Here is a 13,132-nt window from a genome sequence, read left to right on the forward strand (position 1 = left end):
CGCCAAAGCCAACAACATGATGGAAAAAAGCCTACGGCACCTGGTATTCGCAGGCGGTCTCCCATCCAGGTACTAAGCAGGCCCGACCCTGCTTTGCATCCGAGATCAGACGAGATCGAGCGCATTCAGGGTGATGTGGCTGTAGGCGATCTTGCACCCTACTTACAACTCTCTTGACAAAAGCCAAGGTGGTCACCTCTTGCAATCGAGAGGAAAAATACAGCAGGTCGCCAAACCCAACAACATAATGGAAAAAAGCCTACGGCACCTGGTATTCGCAGGCGGTCTCCCATCCAGGTACTAACCAGGCCCGACCCTACTTAGCATCCGAGATCAGACGAGATCGAGCACATTCAGGGTGATGTGGCCGTAGGCGATCTTGCACCCTACTTACAACTCTCTTGACAAAAGCCAAGGTGGTCACCTCGGGCAATCGAGAGGAAAAAAATACAGCAGGTCGCCAAAGCCAACAACATAATGGAAAAAAGCCTACGGCACCTGGTATTCCTAGGCGGTCTCCCATCCAGGTACTAACCAGGCCCGACCCTGCTTAGCATCTGAGATCAGACGAGATCGAGCGCATTCAGGGTGATGTGGCCGTAGGCGATCTTGCACCCTACTTACAACTCTCTTGACAAAAGCCAAGGTGGTCACCTCGGGGAATCGAGAGGAAAAATACAGCAGGTCGCCAAAGCCAACAACATAATGGAAAAAAGCCTACGGCACCTGGTATTCGCAGGCGGTCTCCCATCCAGGTACTAACCAGGCCCGACCCTACTTAGCATCCGAGATCAGACGAGATCGAGCACATTCAGGGTGATGTGGCCGTAGGCGATCTTGCACCCTACTTACAACTCTCTTGACAAAAGCCAAGGTGGTCACCTCGGGCAATCGAGAGGAAAAATACAGCCTTTCGCCAAAGCCAACAACATAATGGAAAAAGGCCTACGGCACCTGGTATTCCAAGGCGGTCTCCCATCCAGGTACTAACCAGGCCCGACCCTGCTTAGCATCCGAGATCAGACGAGATCGAGCGCATTCAGGGTGATGTGGCCGTAGGCGATTTTGCACCCTACTTACAATTCTCTTGACAAAAGCCAAGGTGGTCACCTCGGGCAATCGAGAGGAAAAATACAGCAGGTCGCCAAAACCAACAACATAATGGAAAAAAGCCTACGGCACCTGGTATTCGCAGGCGGTCTCCCATCCAGGTACTAACCAGGCCCGACCCTGCTTAGCATCCAAGATCAGACGAGATCGAGCGCATTCAGGGTGATGTGGCCGTAGGCGATCTTGCACCCTACTTACAACTCTCTTGACAAAAGCCAAGGTGGTCACCTCGGGCAATCGAGAGGAAAAATACAGCAGGTCGCCAAAGCCAACAACATAATGGAAAAATGCCTACGGCACCTGGTATTCCCAGGCGGTCTCCCATCCAGGTACTAACCAGGCCCGATCCTGCTTAGCATCCGAGATCAGACGAGATCGAGCGCATTCAGGGTGATGTGGCTGTAGGCGACCTTGCTCCCTACTTACAACTCTCTTGACAAAAGCCAAGGTGGTCACCTCGGGCAATCGAGAGGAAAAATACAGCAGGTCGCCAAAGCCAACAACATAATGGAAAAAGGCCTACGGCACCTGGTATTCCCAGGCGGTCTCCCATCCAGGTACTAACCAGGCCCGACCCTGCTTAGCATCCGAGATCAGACGAGATCGAGCGCATTCAGGGTGATGTGGCCGTAGGCGATTTTGCACCATACTTACAACTCTCTTGACAAAAGCCAAGGTGGTCACCTCGGGCAATCGAGAGGAAAAATACAGCAGGTCGCCAAAACCAACAACATAATGGAAAAAAGCCTACGGCACCTGGTATTCGCAGGCGGTCTCCCATCCAGGTACTAACCAGGCCCGACCCTGCTTAGCATCCGAGATCAGACGAGATCGAGCGCATTCAGGGTGATGTGGCTGTAGGCGATCTTGCACCCTACTTACAACTCTCTTGACAAAAGCCAAGGTGGTCACCTCGGGCAATCGAGAGGAAAAATACAGCAGGTCGCCAAAGCCAACAACATAATGGAAAAAAGCCTACGGTACCTGGTATTCGCAGGTGGTCTCCCATCCAGGTACTAACCAGGCCCGACCCTACTTAGCATCCGAGATCAGACGAGATAGAGCACATTGAGGGTGATGTGGCCGTAGGCGATCTTGCACCCTACTTACAACTCTCTTGACAAAAGCCAAGGTGGTCACCTCGGGGAATGGAGAGGAAAAATACAGCAGGTCGCCAAAGCCAACAACATAATGGAAAAAAGCCTACGGCACCTGGTATTCGCAGGTGGTCTCCCATCCAGGTACTAACCAGGCCCGACCCTATTTAGCATCCGAGATCAGACGAGATCGAGCACATTCAGGGTGATGTGGCCGTAGGCGATCTTGCACCCTACTTACAACTCTCTTGACAAAAGCCAAGGTGGTCACCTCGGGCAATCGAGAGGAAAAATACAGCCTTTCGCCAAAGCCAACAACATAATGGAAAAAGGCCTATGGCACCTGGTATTCCCAGGCGGTCTCCCATCCAGGTACTAACCAGGCCCGACCCTGCTTAGCATCCGAGATCAGACGAGATCGAGCGCATTCAGGGTGATGTGGCCGTAGGCGATTTTGCACCCTACTTACAATTCTCTTGACAAAAGCCAAGGTGGTCACCTCGGGCAATCGAGAGGAAAAATACAGCAGGTCGCCAAAACCAACAACATAATGGAAAAAAGCCTACGGCACCTGGTATTCGCAGGCGGTCTCCCATCCAGGTACTAACCAGGCCCGACCCTGCTTAGCATCCGAGATCAGACGAGATCGAGCGCATTCAGGGTGATGTGGCCGTAGGCGATCTTGCACCCTACTTACAACTCTCTTGACAAAAGCCAAGGTGGTCACCTCGGGCAATCGAGAGGAAAAATACAGCAGGTCGCCAAAGCCAACAACATAATGGAAAAATGCCTACGGCACCTGGTATTCCCAGGCGGTCTCCCATCCAGGTACAAACCAGGCCCGATCCTGCTTAGCATCCGAGATCAGACGAGATCAAGCCCATTCAGGGTGATGTGGCTGTAGGCGACCTTGCTCCCTACTTACAACTCTCTTGACAAAAGCCAAGGTGGTCACCTCGGGCAATCGAGAGGAAAAATACAGCAGGTCGCCAAAACCAACAACATAATGGAAAAAAGCCTACGGCACCTGGTATTCGCAGGCGGTCTCCCATCCAGGTACTAACCAGGCCCGACCCTGCTTAGCATCCGAGATCAGACGAGATCGAGCGCATTCAGGGTGATGTGGCCGTAGGCGATCTTGCACCCTACTTACAACTCTCTTGACAAAAGCCAAGGTGGTCACCTCGGGCAATAGAGAGGAAAAATACAGCAGGTCGCCAAAGCCAACAACATAATGGAAAAAAGCCTACGGCACCTGGTATTCCCAGGCGGTCCCCCATCCAGGTACTAACCAGGCCCGACCCTGCTTAGCATCCGAGATCAGACGAGATCGAATGCATTCAGGGTGTTGTGGCTGTAGGCAACCTTGCTCCCTACTTACAACTCTCTTGACAAAAGCCAAGGTGGTCACCTCGGGCAATCGAGATGAAAAATACAGCAGGTCGCCAAAGCCAACAACATAATGGAAAAAAGCCTACGGCACCTGGTATTCCCAGGCGGTCTCCCATCCAAGTACTAACCAGGCTCGACCCTGCTTGGCATCCGAGATCAGACGAGATTGAGAGCATTCTGGGTGATGTGGCCGTAGGCGATCTTTAACACTACTTACAACTCTCTTGACAAAAGCCAAGGTGGTCACCTCGGGCAATCGAGAGGAAAAATACAGCAGTTCGCCAAAGCCAACAACATAATGGAAAAAAGCCTACGGTACCTGGTATTCCCAGGCGGTCTCCCACCCAGGTACTAACCAGGCCAGACCCTGCTTAGCATCCGAGATCAGACGAGATCGAGCACATTCAGGGTGATGTGGCCGTAGGCGATCTTGCACCCTACTTACAACTCTCTTGACAAAAGCCAAGGTGGTCACCTCGGGCAATCGAGAGGAAAAATACAGCAGGTCGCCAAAGCCAACAACATAATGGAAAAAAGCCTACGGCACCTGGTATTCCCAGGCGGTCTCCCATCCGGGTACTAATCAGGCCCGACCCTGCTTAGCATCCGAGATCAGATGAGATCGAGCGCATTCAGGGTGATGTGGCCGTAGGCGATCTTGCACCCTACTTACAACTCTCTTGACAAAAGCCAAGGTGGTCACCTCGGGCAATCGAGAGGAAAAATACAGCAGGTCGCCAAAGCCAACAACATAATGGAAAAAAGCCTACGGCACCTGGTATTCCCAGGCGGTCTCCCATCCATGTACTAACCAGGCCCGACCCTGCTTAGCATCCGAGATCGAGCGCATTCAGGGTGATGTGGCCGTAGGTGATCTTGCACCCTAGTTACAACTCTCTTGACAAAAGCCAAGGTGGTCACCTCGGGCAATCGAGAGAAAAAATACAGCAGGTCGCCAAAGCCAACAACATAATGGAAAAAAGCCTACGGCACCTGGTATTCCCAGGCGGTCTCCCATCCAGGTACTAACCAGGCCCGACCCTGCTTAGTATCCAAGATCAGACTAGATCGAGCGCATTTAGGGTGATGTGGCCGTAGGCAATCTTGAACCCTACTTACAACTCTCTTGACAAAAGCCAAGGTGGTCACCTTGGGCAATCGAGAGGAAAAATACAGCAGGTCGCCAAAGCCAACAACATAATGGAAAAAGCCTACGGCACCTGGTATTCGCAGGCGGTCTCCCATCCAGGTATTAACCAGGCCCGACCTTACTTAGCATCCCAGATCAGACGAGATCGAGCGCATTCAGGGTGATGTGGCCGTAGGCGATCTTGCACCCTACTTACAACTCTCTTGACAAAAGCCAAGGTGGTCACCTCGGGCAATCGAGAGGAAAAATACAGCAGGTCGCCAAAGCCAACAACATAATGGAAAAAAACCTATGGCACCTGGTATTCCCAGGTGGTCTCCCATCCAGGTACTAACCAGGCCCGACCCTGCTTAGCATCCGAGATCAGACGAGATCGAGCGCATTCAGGGTGATGTGGCCGTAGGCGATCTTGCACCCTACTTACAACTCTCTTGACAAAAGCCAAGGTGGTCACCTCGGGCAATCGAGAGGAAAAATACAGCAGGTCGCCAAAGCCAACAACATAATGGAAAAAAGCCTACGGCACCTGATTTTCCCAGGCGGTCTCCCATCCAGGTACTAACCAGGCCCGACCCTGCTTAGCATCTGAAATCAGACGAGATCGAGCGCATTCAGGGTGATATGGCCGTAGGCGATCTTGCACCCTACTTACAACTCTCTTGACAAAAGCCAAGGTGGTCACCTCGGGCTATAGAGAGATAAAATACAGCAGGTCGCCAAAGCCAACAACATAATGGAAAAAGCCTACGGCACCTGGTATTACCAGGCGGTCTCCCATCCAGGTACTAACCAGGCCCGACCCTGCTTAGCATCCGAGATCAGACGAGATCGAGCGCATTCAGGGTGATGTGGCCGTAGGCGATCTTGCACCCTACTTACAACTCTCTTGACAAAAGCCAAGGTGGTCACCTCGGGCAATCGAGAGGAAAAATACAGCAGGTCGCCAAAAGCCAACAACATAACGTAAAAAAGCCTAAGGCACCTGGTATTCCCAGGCGGTGTCCCATCCAGGTACTAACCAGGCCCGACCCTGATTAACATCCGAGATCAGACAAGATCGAGCGCATTCAGGGTGATGTGGCCGTAGGCGATCTTGCACCCTACTTACAACTCTCTTGACAAAAGCCAAGGTGGTCACCTCGGGCAATCGAGAGGAAAAATACAGCAGGTCGCCAAAGCCAACAACATAATGGAAAAAAGCCTACGGCACCTGGTATTCCCAGGCCGTCTCCCATCCAGGTACTAACCAGGCCCGACCCTGTTTAGCATCCGAGATCAGACGAGATCGAGCGCATTCAGGGTGATGTGGCTGTAGGCGATCTTGCACTCTACTTACAACTCTCTTGACAAAAGCCAAGGTGGTCACCTCGGGCAATCGAGAGGGAAAATACAGCAGGTCGCCAAAGCCAACAACATAATGGAAAAAAGCCTACAGCACCTGGTATTCCCAGGTGGTCTCCCATCCAGGTACTAACCAGGGCCCACCCTGCTTAGGATCCGAGATCAGACGAGATCGAGTGCATTCAAGGTTATGTGGCCGTTGGTGATCTTGCATCCTACTTACAACTCTCTTGACAAAAGCCAAGGTGGTCACCTCGGGCAATCGAGAGGAAAAATACAGCAGGTCGCCAAAGCCAACAACATAATGTAAAAATGCCTACGGCACCTGGTATTCCAAGGTGGTCTCCCATCCAGGTACTAACCAGGGCCCACCCTGCTTGGCATCCGAGATCAGACAAGATCGAGCGCATTCAGGGTGATGTGGCTGTAGGCGATCTTGCACCCTACTTACAACTCTCTTGACAAAAGCCAAGGTGGTCACCTCGGGCAATCGAGAGGAAAAATACAGCAGGTCGCCAAAGCCAACAACATAATGAAAAAAAGCCTACGGCACCTGGTATTCCCAGGCCGTCTCCCATCCAGGTACTAACCAGGCCCGACCCTGTTTAGCATCCGAGATCAGACGAGATCGAGCGCATTCAGGGTGATGTGGCTGTAGGCGATCTTGCACTCTACTTACAACTCTCTTGACAAAAGCCAAGGTGGTCACCTCGGGCAATCGAGAGGAAAAATACAGCAGGTCGCCAAAGACAACAACATAATGTAAAAAAGCCTACGGCACCTGGTATTCCCAGGTGGTCTCCCATCCAGGTACTAACCAGGGCCCACCCTGCTTGGCATCCGAGATCAGACGAGATCGAGCGCATTCAGGGTGATGTGGCCATAGGCGATCTTGCATCCTACTTACAACTCTCTTGACAAAAGCCAAGGTGGTCACCTCGGGCAATCGAGAGGAAAAATACAGCAGGTCGCCAAAGCCAACAACATAATGGAAAAAAGCCTACGGCACCTGGTATTCCCAGGCGGTCTCCCATCCAGGTACTAACCAGGCCCGACGCTGCTTAGCATCCGAGATCAGACGAGATCGAGCGCATTCAGGGTGATTTGGCCGTAGGCGATCTTGCACCCTACTTAGAACTCTCTTGACAAAAGCCAAGGTGGTCACCTCGGGCAATCGAGAGGAAAAATACAGCAGGTCGCCAAAGCCAACAACATAATGGAAAAAAGCCTACGGCACCTGGTATTCCCAGGCGGTCTCCCATCCAGGTACTAACCAGGCCCGACCCTGCTGAGCATCCGAGATCAGACGAGATCGAGCGCATTCAGGGTGATGTGGCCGTAGGCGATCTTGCACCCTACTTACAACTCTCTTGACAAAAGCCAACGTGGTCACCTCGGGCAATCGAGAGGAAAAATACAGCAGGTCGCCAAAACCAACAACATAATGGAAAAAAGCCTACGGCACCTGGTATTCGCAGGCGGTCTCCCATCCAGGTACTAACCAGGCCCGACCCTGCTTAGCATCCGAGATCAGACGAGATCGAGCGCATTCAGGGTGATGTGGCCATAGGCGATCTTGCACCCTACTTACAACTCTCTTGACAAAAGCCAAGGTGGTCACCTCGGGCAATAGAGAGGAAAAATACAGCAGGTCGCCAAAGCCAACAACATAATGGAAAAAAGCCTACGGCACCTGGTATTCCCAGGCGGTCCCCCATCCAGGTACTAACCAGGCCCGACCCTGCTTAGCATCCGAGATCAGACGAGATCGAATGCATTCAGGGTGTTGTGGCTGTAGGCAACCTTGCTCCCTACTTACAACTCTCTTGACAAAAGCCAAGGTGGTCACCTCGGGCAATCTAGATGAAAAATACAGCAGGTCGCCAAAGCCAACAACATAATGGAAAAAAGCCTACGGCACCTGGTATTCCCAGGCGGTCTCCCATCCAAGTACTAACCAGGCTCGACCCTGCTTGGCATCCGAGATCAGACGAGATTGAGAGCATTCTGGGTGATGTGGCCGTAGGCGATCTTTAACACTACTTACAACTCTCTTGACAAAAGCCAAGGTGGTCACCTCGGGCAATCGAGAGGAAAAATACAGCGGTTCGCCAAAGCCAACAACATAATGGAAAAAAGCCTACGGTACCTGGTATTCCCAGGCGGTCTCCCACCCAGGTACTAACCAGGCCAGACCCTGCTTAGCATCCGAGATCAGACGAGATCGAGCACATTCAGGGTGATGTGGCCGTAGGCGATCTTGCACCCTACTTACAACTCTCTTGACAAAAGCCAAGGTGGTCACCTCGGGCAATCGAGAGGAAAAATACAGCAGGTCGCCAAAGCCAACAACATAATGGAAAAAAGCCTACGGCACCTGGTATTCCCAGGCGGTCTCCCATCCGGGTACTAATCAGGCCCGACCCTGCTTAGCATCCGAGATCAGATGAGATCGAGCGCATTCAGGGTGATGTGGCCGTAGGCGATCTTGCACCCTACTTACAACTCTCTTGACAAAAGCCAAGGTGGTCACCTCGGGCAATCGAGAGGAAAAATACAGCAGGTCGCCAAAGCCAACAACATAATGGAAAAAAGCCTACGGCACCTGGTATTCCCAGGCGGTCTCCCATCCATGTACTAACCAGGCCCGACCCTGCTTAGCATCCGAGATCGAGCGCATTCAGGGTGATGTGGCCGTAGGTGATCTTGCACCCTACTTACAACTCTCTTGACAAAAGCCAAGGTGGTCACCTCGGGCAATCGAGAGAAAAAATACAGCAGGTCGCCAAAGCCAACAACATAATGGAAAAAAGCCTACGGCACCTGGTATTCCCAGGCGGTCTCCCATCCAGGTACTAACCAGGCCCGACCCTGCTTAGCATCCACGATCAGACTAGATCGAGCGCATTTAGGGTGATGTGGCCGTAGGCAATCTTGAACCCTACTTACAACTCTCTTGACAAAAGCCAAGGTGGTCACCTTGGGCAATCGAGAGGAAAAATACAGCAGGTCGCCAAAGCCAACAACATAATGGAAAAAGCCTACGGCACCTGGTATTCGCAGGCGGTCTCCCATCCAGGTACTAACCAGGCCCGACCTTACTTAGCATCCCAGATCAGACGAGATCGAGCGCATTCAGGGTGATGTGGCCGTAGGCGATCTTGCACCCTACTTACAACTCTCTTGACAAAAGCCAAGGTGGTCACCTCGGGCAATCGAGAGGAAAAATACAGCAGGTCGCCAAAGCCAACAACATAATGGAAAAAAGCCTATGGCACCTGGTATTCCCAGGTGGTCTCCCATCCAGGTACTAACCAGGCCCGACCCTGCTTAGCATCCGAGATCAGACGAGATCGAGCGCATTCAGGGTGATGTGGCTGTAGGCGATCTTGCACCCTACTTACAACTCTCTTGACAAAAGCCAAGGTGGTCACCTCGGGCAATCGAGAAGAAAAATACAGCAGGTCGCCAAAGCCAACAACATAATGGAAAAAAGCCTACGGCACCTGGTTTTCCCAAGCGGTCTCCCATCCAGGTACTAACCAGGCCCGACCCTGCTTAGCATCCGAGATCAGACGAGATCGAGCGCATTCAGGGTGATGTGGCCATACGCGTTCTTGCACCCTACTTACAACTCTCTTGACAAAAGCCAAGGTGGTAAACTCGGCAATCGAGAGGAAAAATACAGCAGGTCGCCAAAGCCAACAACATAATGGAAAAAAGCCTACGGCACCTGGTATTCCCAGGCGGTCTCCCATCCAGGTACTAACCAGGCCCGACCCTGCTTAGCATCCGAGATCAGACGAGATCGAGCGCATTCAGGGTGATGTGGCCGTAGCCGATCTTGCACCCTACTTACAACTCTCTTGACAAAAGCCAAGGTGGTCACCTCGGGCAATCGAGAGGAAAAATACAGCAGGTCGCCAAAGCCAACAACATAATGGAAAAAGCCTACGGCACCTGGTATTACCAGGCGGTCTCCCATCTAGGTACTAACCAGGCCCGACCCTGCTTAGCATCCGAGATCAGACGAGATTGAGCGCATTCCGGGTGATGTGGCCATAGGCGATCTTGCACCCTACTTACAAATCTCTTGACAAAAGCCAAGGTGGTCACCTCTTGCAATCGAGAGGAAAAATACAGCAGGTCGCCAAAGCCAACAACATAATGGAAAAAAGCCTACGGAACCTGGTATTCCCAGGCGGCCTCCCATCCAGGTACTAACCAGGCCCGACCCTGCTTAGCATCCGAAATCAGACGAGATCAAGCGCATTCAGGGTGATGTGGCCGTAGGCGATCTTGCACCCTACTTACAACTCTCTTGACAAAAGCCAAAGTGGTCACCTCGGGCAATCGAGAGGAAAAATACAGCAGGTTGCCAAAGCCAACAACATAATGGAAAAAAGCCTACGGCACCTGGTATTCCCAGGCGGTCTCCCATCCAGGTACTAACCAGGCCCGACCCTGCTTAGTATCCGAGGTCAGACGAGATCGAGCGGATTCAGGGTGATGTGGCCGCAGGCGATCTTGCACCCTACTTACAACTCTCTTGACAAAAGCCAAGGTGGTCACCTCGGGCAATCGAGAGGAAAAATACAGCAGGTCGCCAAAGCCAACAACATAATGGAAAAAAGCCTACGGCACCAGGTATTCCCAGGCGGTCTCCCATCCAGGTACTAACCAGGCCCGACCCTGCTTAGCATCCGAGATCAGACGAGATCGAGCGCATTCAGGGTGATGTGGCCGTAGGCGATCTTGCACCCTACTTACAACTCTCTTGACAAAAGCCAAGGTGGTCACCTCGGGCAATCGAGAGGAAAAATACAGCAGGTCGCCAAAGCCAACAACATAATGGAAAAAAGCCTACAGCACCTGGTATTCCCAGGCGGTCTCCCATCCAGGTACTAACCAGGCCCGACCCTGCTTAGCATCCGAGATCGAGCGCATTCAGGGTGATGTGGCCGTAGGCGATCTTGCACCCAACTTACAACTCTCTTGACAAAAGCCAAGGTGGTCACCTCGGGCAATAGAGAGGAAAAATACAGCAGGTCGCCAAAGCCAACAACATAATGGAAAAAAGCCTACGGCACCTGGTATTCCCAGGCGGTCTCCCATCCAGGTACTAACCAGGCCCGACCCTGCTTAGCATCCACGATCAGACTAGATCGAGCGCATTTAGGGTGATGTGGCCGTAGGCAATCTTGAACCCTACTTACAACTCTCTTGACAAAAGCCAAGGTGGTCACCTTGGGCAATCGAGAGGAAAAATACAGCAGGTCGCCAAAGCCAACAACATAATGGAAAAAGCCTACGGCACCTGGTATTCGCAGGCGGTCTCCCATCCAGGTACTAACCAGGCCCGACCTTACTTAGCATCCCAGATCAGACGAGATCGAGCGCATTCAGGGTGATGTGGCCGTAGGCGATCTTGCACCCTACTTACAACTCTCTTGACAAAAGCCAAGGTGGTCACCTCGGGCAATCGAGAGGAAAAATACAGCAGGTCGCCAAAGCCAACAACATAATGGAAAAAAGCCTATGGCACCTGGTATTCCCAGGTGGTCTCCCATCCAGGTACTAACCAGGCCCGACCCTGCTTAGCATCCGAGATCAGACGAGATCGAGCGCATTCAGGGTGATGTGGCTGTAGGCGATCTTGCACCCTACTTACAACTCTCTTGACAAAAGCCAAGGTGGTCACCTCGGGCAATCGAGAAGAAAAATACAGCAGGTCGCCAAAGCCAACAACATAATGGAAAAAAGCCTACGGCACCTGGTTTTCCCAGGCGGTCTCCCATCCAGGTACTAACCAGGCCCGACCCTGCTTAGCATCCGAGATCAGACGAGATCGAGCGCATTCAGGGTGATGTGGCCATACGCGTTCTTGCACCCTACTTACAACTCTCTTGACAAAAGCCAAGGTGGTCACCTCGGGCAATCGAGAGGAAAAATACAGCAGGTCGCCAAAGCCAACAACATAATGGAAAAAAGCCTACGGCACCTGGTATTCCCAGGCGGTCTCCCATCCAGGTACTAACCAGGCCCGACCCTGCTTAGCATCCGAGATCAGACGAGATCGAGCGCATTCAGGGTGATGTGGCCGTAGCCGATCTTGCACCCTATTTACAACTCTCTTGACAAAAGCCAAGGTGGTCACCTCGGGCAATCGAGAGGAAAAATACAGCAGGTCGCCAAAGCCAACAACATAATGGAAAAAGCCTACGGCACCTGGTATTACCAGGCGGTCTCCCATCTAGGTACTAACCAGGCCCGACCCTGCTTAGCATCCGAGATCAGACGAGATCGAGCGCATTCCGGGTGATGTGGCCATAGGCGATCTTGCACCCTACTTACAAATCTCTTGACAAAAGCCAAGGTGGTCACCTCTTGCAATCGAGAGGAAAAATACAGCAGGTCGCCAAAGCCAACAACATAATGGAAAAAAGCCTACGGAACCTGGTATTCCCAGGCGGCCTCCCATCCAGGTACTAACCAGGCCCGACCCTGCTTAGCATCCGAAATCAGACGAGATCAAGCGCATTCAGGGTGATGTGGCCGTAGGCGATCTTGCACCCTACTTACAACTCTCTTGACAAAAGCCAAGGTGGTCACCTCGGGCAATCGAGAGGAAAAATACAGCAGGTTGCCAAAGCCAACAACATAATGGAAAAAAGCCTACGGCACCTGGTATTCCCAGGCGGTCTCCCATCCAGGTACTAACCAGGCCCGACCCTGCTTAGTATCCGAGGTCAGACGAGATCGAGCGGATTCAGGGTGATGTGGCCGCAGGCGATCTTGCACCCTACTTACAACTCTCTTGACAAAAGCCAAGGTGGTCACCTCGGGCAATCGAGAGGAAAAATACAGCAGGTCGCCAAAGCCAACAACATAATGGAAAAAAGCCTACGGCACCAGGTATTCCCAGGCGGTCTCCCATCCAGGTACTAACCAGGCCCGACCCTGCTTAGCATCCGAGATCAGACGAGATCGAGCGCATTCAGGGTGATGTGGCCGTAGGCGATCTTGCACCCTACTTACAACT

General features: G+C 52.3%; 32 non-coding genes and 26 pseudogenes across 32 annotated transcripts; all 58 read right to left on the reverse strand.

Annotated features, from left to right (window-relative positions):
- Positions 1–28: 28 nt before the first annotated feature.
- On the reverse strand, positions 29–147 carry LOC143945830 (5S ribosomal RNA; annotated as a pseudogene).
- A 109-nt stretch (positions 148–256) lies between these two features.
- LOC143954273 (5S ribosomal RNA) lies at positions 257–375 on the reverse strand. The gene has a single exon (XR_013269280.1). It is a non-coding gene; the product is annotated as a 5S ribosomal RNA (ribosomal RNA).
- A 111-nt stretch (positions 376–486) lies between these two features.
- On the reverse strand, positions 487–605 carry LOC143953085 (5S ribosomal RNA). The gene has a single exon (XR_013268200.1). It is a non-coding gene; the product is annotated as a 5S ribosomal RNA (ribosomal RNA).
- Positions 606–714: 109 nt separating this feature from the next.
- On the reverse strand, positions 715–833 carry LOC143954274 (5S ribosomal RNA). The gene has a single exon (XR_013269281.1). It is a non-coding gene; the product is annotated as a 5S ribosomal RNA (ribosomal RNA).
- A 109-nt stretch (positions 834–942) lies between these two features.
- Positions 943–1,061, reverse strand: LOC143950213 (5S ribosomal RNA). The gene has a single exon (XR_013265636.1). It is a non-coding gene; the product is annotated as a 5S ribosomal RNA (ribosomal RNA).
- Positions 1,062–1,170: 109 nt separating this feature from the next.
- LOC143953348 (5S ribosomal RNA) lies at positions 1,171–1,289 on the reverse strand. The gene has a single exon (XR_013268439.1). It is a non-coding gene; the product is annotated as a 5S ribosomal RNA (ribosomal RNA).
- Positions 1,290–1,398: 109 nt separating this feature from the next.
- LOC143954635 (5S ribosomal RNA) lies at positions 1,399–1,517 on the reverse strand. The gene has a single exon (XR_013269608.1). It is a non-coding gene; the product is annotated as a 5S ribosomal RNA (ribosomal RNA).
- Positions 1,518–1,626: 109 nt separating this feature from the next.
- On the reverse strand, positions 1,627–1,745 carry LOC143950800 (5S ribosomal RNA). The gene has a single exon (XR_013266133.1). It is a non-coding gene; the product is annotated as a 5S ribosomal RNA (ribosomal RNA).
- Positions 1,746–1,854: 109 nt separating this feature from the next.
- On the reverse strand, positions 1,855–1,973 carry LOC143954042 (5S ribosomal RNA). The gene has a single exon (XR_013269069.1). It is a non-coding gene; the product is annotated as a 5S ribosomal RNA (ribosomal RNA).
- A 109-nt stretch (positions 1,974–2,082) lies between these two features.
- Positions 2,083–2,201, reverse strand: LOC143947647 (5S ribosomal RNA; annotated as a pseudogene).
- A 109-nt stretch (positions 2,202–2,310) lies between these two features.
- Positions 2,311–2,429, reverse strand: LOC143943494 (5S ribosomal RNA; annotated as a pseudogene).
- Positions 2,430–2,538: 109 nt separating this feature from the next.
- LOC143950750 (5S ribosomal RNA) lies at positions 2,539–2,657 on the reverse strand. Its single transcript, XR_013266088.1, has one exon. It is a non-coding gene; the product is annotated as a 5S ribosomal RNA (ribosomal RNA).
- A 109-nt stretch (positions 2,658–2,766) lies between these two features.
- LOC143951061 (5S ribosomal RNA) lies at positions 2,767–2,885 on the reverse strand. The gene has a single exon (XR_013266368.1). It is a non-coding gene; the product is annotated as a 5S ribosomal RNA (ribosomal RNA).
- Positions 2,886–2,994: 109 nt separating this feature from the next.
- LOC143947584 (5S ribosomal RNA) lies at positions 2,995–3,113 on the reverse strand (annotated as a pseudogene).
- A 109-nt stretch (positions 3,114–3,222) lies between these two features.
- LOC143951062 (5S ribosomal RNA) lies at positions 3,223–3,341 on the reverse strand. Its single transcript, XR_013266369.1, has one exon. It is a non-coding gene; the product is annotated as a 5S ribosomal RNA (ribosomal RNA).
- Positions 3,342–3,450: 109 nt separating this feature from the next.
- LOC143954638 (5S ribosomal RNA) lies at positions 3,451–3,569 on the reverse strand. Its single transcript, XR_013269611.1, has one exon. It is a non-coding gene; the product is annotated as a 5S ribosomal RNA (ribosomal RNA).
- Positions 3,570–3,678: 109 nt separating this feature from the next.
- On the reverse strand, positions 3,679–3,797 carry LOC143954560 (5S ribosomal RNA). Its single transcript, XR_013269540.1, has one exon. It is a non-coding gene; the product is annotated as a 5S ribosomal RNA (ribosomal RNA).
- Positions 3,798–3,906: 109 nt separating this feature from the next.
- On the reverse strand, positions 3,907–4,025 carry LOC143943980 (5S ribosomal RNA; annotated as a pseudogene).
- A 109-nt stretch (positions 4,026–4,134) lies between these two features.
- Positions 4,135–4,253, reverse strand: LOC143943774 (5S ribosomal RNA). Its single transcript, XR_013264965.1, has one exon. It is a non-coding gene; the product is annotated as a 5S ribosomal RNA (ribosomal RNA).
- A 109-nt stretch (positions 4,254–4,362) lies between these two features.
- LOC143948187 (5S ribosomal RNA) lies at positions 4,363–4,471 on the reverse strand (annotated as a pseudogene).
- Positions 4,472–4,580: 109 nt separating this feature from the next.
- On the reverse strand, positions 4,581–4,699 carry LOC143946490 (5S ribosomal RNA; annotated as a pseudogene).
- A 108-nt stretch (positions 4,700–4,807) lies between these two features.
- LOC143948129 (5S ribosomal RNA) lies at positions 4,808–4,926 on the reverse strand (annotated as a pseudogene).
- A 109-nt stretch (positions 4,927–5,035) lies between these two features.
- On the reverse strand, positions 5,036–5,154 carry LOC143952197 (5S ribosomal RNA). Its single transcript, XR_013267397.1, has one exon. It is a non-coding gene; the product is annotated as a 5S ribosomal RNA (ribosomal RNA).
- Positions 5,155–5,263: 109 nt separating this feature from the next.
- LOC143953430 (5S ribosomal RNA) lies at positions 5,264–5,382 on the reverse strand. Its single transcript, XR_013268513.1, has one exon. It is a non-coding gene; the product is annotated as a 5S ribosomal RNA (ribosomal RNA).
- Positions 5,383–5,490: 108 nt separating this feature from the next.
- On the reverse strand, positions 5,491–5,609 carry LOC143952191 (5S ribosomal RNA). The gene has a single exon (XR_013267391.1). It is a non-coding gene; the product is annotated as a 5S ribosomal RNA (ribosomal RNA).
- A 110-nt stretch (positions 5,610–5,719) lies between these two features.
- Positions 5,720–5,838, reverse strand: LOC143945654 (5S ribosomal RNA; annotated as a pseudogene).
- A 109-nt stretch (positions 5,839–5,947) lies between these two features.
- Positions 5,948–6,066, reverse strand: LOC143944530 (5S ribosomal RNA; annotated as a pseudogene).
- Positions 6,067–6,175: 109 nt separating this feature from the next.
- LOC143948235 (5S ribosomal RNA) lies at positions 6,176–6,294 on the reverse strand (annotated as a pseudogene).
- Positions 6,295–6,403: 109 nt separating this feature from the next.
- LOC143947618 (5S ribosomal RNA) lies at positions 6,404–6,522 on the reverse strand (annotated as a pseudogene).
- A 109-nt stretch (positions 6,523–6,631) lies between these two features.
- On the reverse strand, positions 6,632–6,750 carry LOC143944531 (5S ribosomal RNA; annotated as a pseudogene).
- A 109-nt stretch (positions 6,751–6,859) lies between these two features.
- LOC143954422 (5S ribosomal RNA) lies at positions 6,860–6,978 on the reverse strand. Its single transcript, XR_013269415.1, has one exon. It is a non-coding gene; the product is annotated as a 5S ribosomal RNA (ribosomal RNA).
- Positions 6,979–7,087: 109 nt separating this feature from the next.
- LOC143951738 (5S ribosomal RNA) lies at positions 7,088–7,206 on the reverse strand. The gene has a single exon (XR_013266981.1). It is a non-coding gene; the product is annotated as a 5S ribosomal RNA (ribosomal RNA).
- Positions 7,207–7,315: 109 nt separating this feature from the next.
- On the reverse strand, positions 7,316–7,434 carry LOC143951823 (5S ribosomal RNA). The gene has a single exon (XR_013267059.1). It is a non-coding gene; the product is annotated as a 5S ribosomal RNA (ribosomal RNA).
- Positions 7,435–7,543: 109 nt separating this feature from the next.
- LOC143952097 (5S ribosomal RNA) lies at positions 7,544–7,662 on the reverse strand. Its single transcript, XR_013267307.1, has one exon. It is a non-coding gene; the product is annotated as a 5S ribosomal RNA (ribosomal RNA).
- A 109-nt stretch (positions 7,663–7,771) lies between these two features.
- LOC143954639 (5S ribosomal RNA) lies at positions 7,772–7,890 on the reverse strand. The gene has a single exon (XR_013269612.1). It is a non-coding gene; the product is annotated as a 5S ribosomal RNA (ribosomal RNA).
- A 109-nt stretch (positions 7,891–7,999) lies between these two features.
- On the reverse strand, positions 8,000–8,118 carry LOC143954561 (5S ribosomal RNA). The gene has a single exon (XR_013269541.1). It is a non-coding gene; the product is annotated as a 5S ribosomal RNA (ribosomal RNA).
- Positions 8,119–8,227: 109 nt separating this feature from the next.
- On the reverse strand, positions 8,228–8,346 carry LOC143943981 (5S ribosomal RNA; annotated as a pseudogene).
- Positions 8,347–8,455: 109 nt separating this feature from the next.
- LOC143943786 (5S ribosomal RNA) lies at positions 8,456–8,574 on the reverse strand. The gene has a single exon (XR_013264966.1). It is a non-coding gene; the product is annotated as a 5S ribosomal RNA (ribosomal RNA).
- A 109-nt stretch (positions 8,575–8,683) lies between these two features.
- Positions 8,684–8,792, reverse strand: LOC143948188 (5S ribosomal RNA; annotated as a pseudogene).
- Positions 8,793–8,901: 109 nt separating this feature from the next.
- On the reverse strand, positions 8,902–9,020 carry LOC143946883 (5S ribosomal RNA; annotated as a pseudogene).
- Positions 9,021–9,128: 108 nt separating this feature from the next.
- On the reverse strand, positions 9,129–9,247 carry LOC143946985 (5S ribosomal RNA; annotated as a pseudogene).
- Positions 9,248–9,356: 109 nt separating this feature from the next.
- On the reverse strand, positions 9,357–9,475 carry LOC143953818 (5S ribosomal RNA). Its single transcript, XR_013268865.1, has one exon. It is a non-coding gene; the product is annotated as a 5S ribosomal RNA (ribosomal RNA).
- Positions 9,476–9,584: 109 nt separating this feature from the next.
- On the reverse strand, positions 9,585–9,703 carry LOC143953056 (5S ribosomal RNA). The gene has a single exon (XR_013268173.1). It is a non-coding gene; the product is annotated as a 5S ribosomal RNA (ribosomal RNA).
- Positions 9,704–9,811: 108 nt separating this feature from the next.
- Positions 9,812–9,930, reverse strand: LOC143950883 (5S ribosomal RNA). Its single transcript, XR_013266207.1, has one exon. It is a non-coding gene; the product is annotated as a 5S ribosomal RNA (ribosomal RNA).
- Positions 9,931–10,038: 108 nt separating this feature from the next.
- LOC143946889 (5S ribosomal RNA) lies at positions 10,039–10,157 on the reverse strand (annotated as a pseudogene).
- A 109-nt stretch (positions 10,158–10,266) lies between these two features.
- LOC143945270 (5S ribosomal RNA) lies at positions 10,267–10,385 on the reverse strand (annotated as a pseudogene).
- Positions 10,386–10,494: 109 nt separating this feature from the next.
- On the reverse strand, positions 10,495–10,613 carry LOC143943612 (5S ribosomal RNA; annotated as a pseudogene).
- Positions 10,614–10,722: 109 nt separating this feature from the next.
- Positions 10,723–10,841, reverse strand: LOC143954653 (5S ribosomal RNA). The gene has a single exon (XR_013269624.1). It is a non-coding gene; the product is annotated as a 5S ribosomal RNA (ribosomal RNA).
- Positions 10,842–10,950: 109 nt separating this feature from the next.
- LOC143946560 (5S ribosomal RNA) lies at positions 10,951–11,059 on the reverse strand (annotated as a pseudogene).
- Positions 11,060–11,168: 109 nt separating this feature from the next.
- LOC143946885 (5S ribosomal RNA) lies at positions 11,169–11,287 on the reverse strand (annotated as a pseudogene).
- Positions 11,288–11,395: 108 nt separating this feature from the next.
- Positions 11,396–11,514, reverse strand: LOC143946986 (5S ribosomal RNA; annotated as a pseudogene).
- A 109-nt stretch (positions 11,515–11,623) lies between these two features.
- On the reverse strand, positions 11,624–11,742 carry LOC143953819 (5S ribosomal RNA). The gene has a single exon (XR_013268866.1). It is a non-coding gene; the product is annotated as a 5S ribosomal RNA (ribosomal RNA).
- A 109-nt stretch (positions 11,743–11,851) lies between these two features.
- LOC143952503 (5S ribosomal RNA) lies at positions 11,852–11,970 on the reverse strand. Its single transcript, XR_013267673.1, has one exon. It is a non-coding gene; the product is annotated as a 5S ribosomal RNA (ribosomal RNA).
- A 109-nt stretch (positions 11,971–12,079) lies between these two features.
- LOC143950884 (5S ribosomal RNA) lies at positions 12,080–12,198 on the reverse strand. The gene has a single exon (XR_013266208.1). It is a non-coding gene; the product is annotated as a 5S ribosomal RNA (ribosomal RNA).
- A 108-nt stretch (positions 12,199–12,306) lies between these two features.
- On the reverse strand, positions 12,307–12,425 carry LOC143944619 (5S ribosomal RNA; annotated as a pseudogene).
- Positions 12,426–12,534: 109 nt separating this feature from the next.
- On the reverse strand, positions 12,535–12,653 carry LOC143945272 (5S ribosomal RNA; annotated as a pseudogene).
- A 109-nt stretch (positions 12,654–12,762) lies between these two features.
- On the reverse strand, positions 12,763–12,881 carry LOC143943613 (5S ribosomal RNA; annotated as a pseudogene).
- A 109-nt stretch (positions 12,882–12,990) lies between these two features.
- Positions 12,991–13,109, reverse strand: LOC143954665 (5S ribosomal RNA). The gene has a single exon (XR_013269633.1). It is a non-coding gene; the product is annotated as a 5S ribosomal RNA (ribosomal RNA).
- Between the last annotated feature and the right edge of the window lie 23 nt (positions 13,110–13,132).

Source organism: Lithobates pipiens, unplaced genomic scaffold, assembly GCF_037356315.1.
Source record: "Lithobates pipiens isolate NorthernLeopardFrog02 unplaced genomic scaffold, aLitPip1_a1.2 Scaffold_30, whole genome shotgun sequence".
Classification (NCBI taxonomy): Eukaryota; Metazoa; Chordata; class Amphibia; order Anura; family Ranidae; genus Lithobates; species Lithobates pipiens.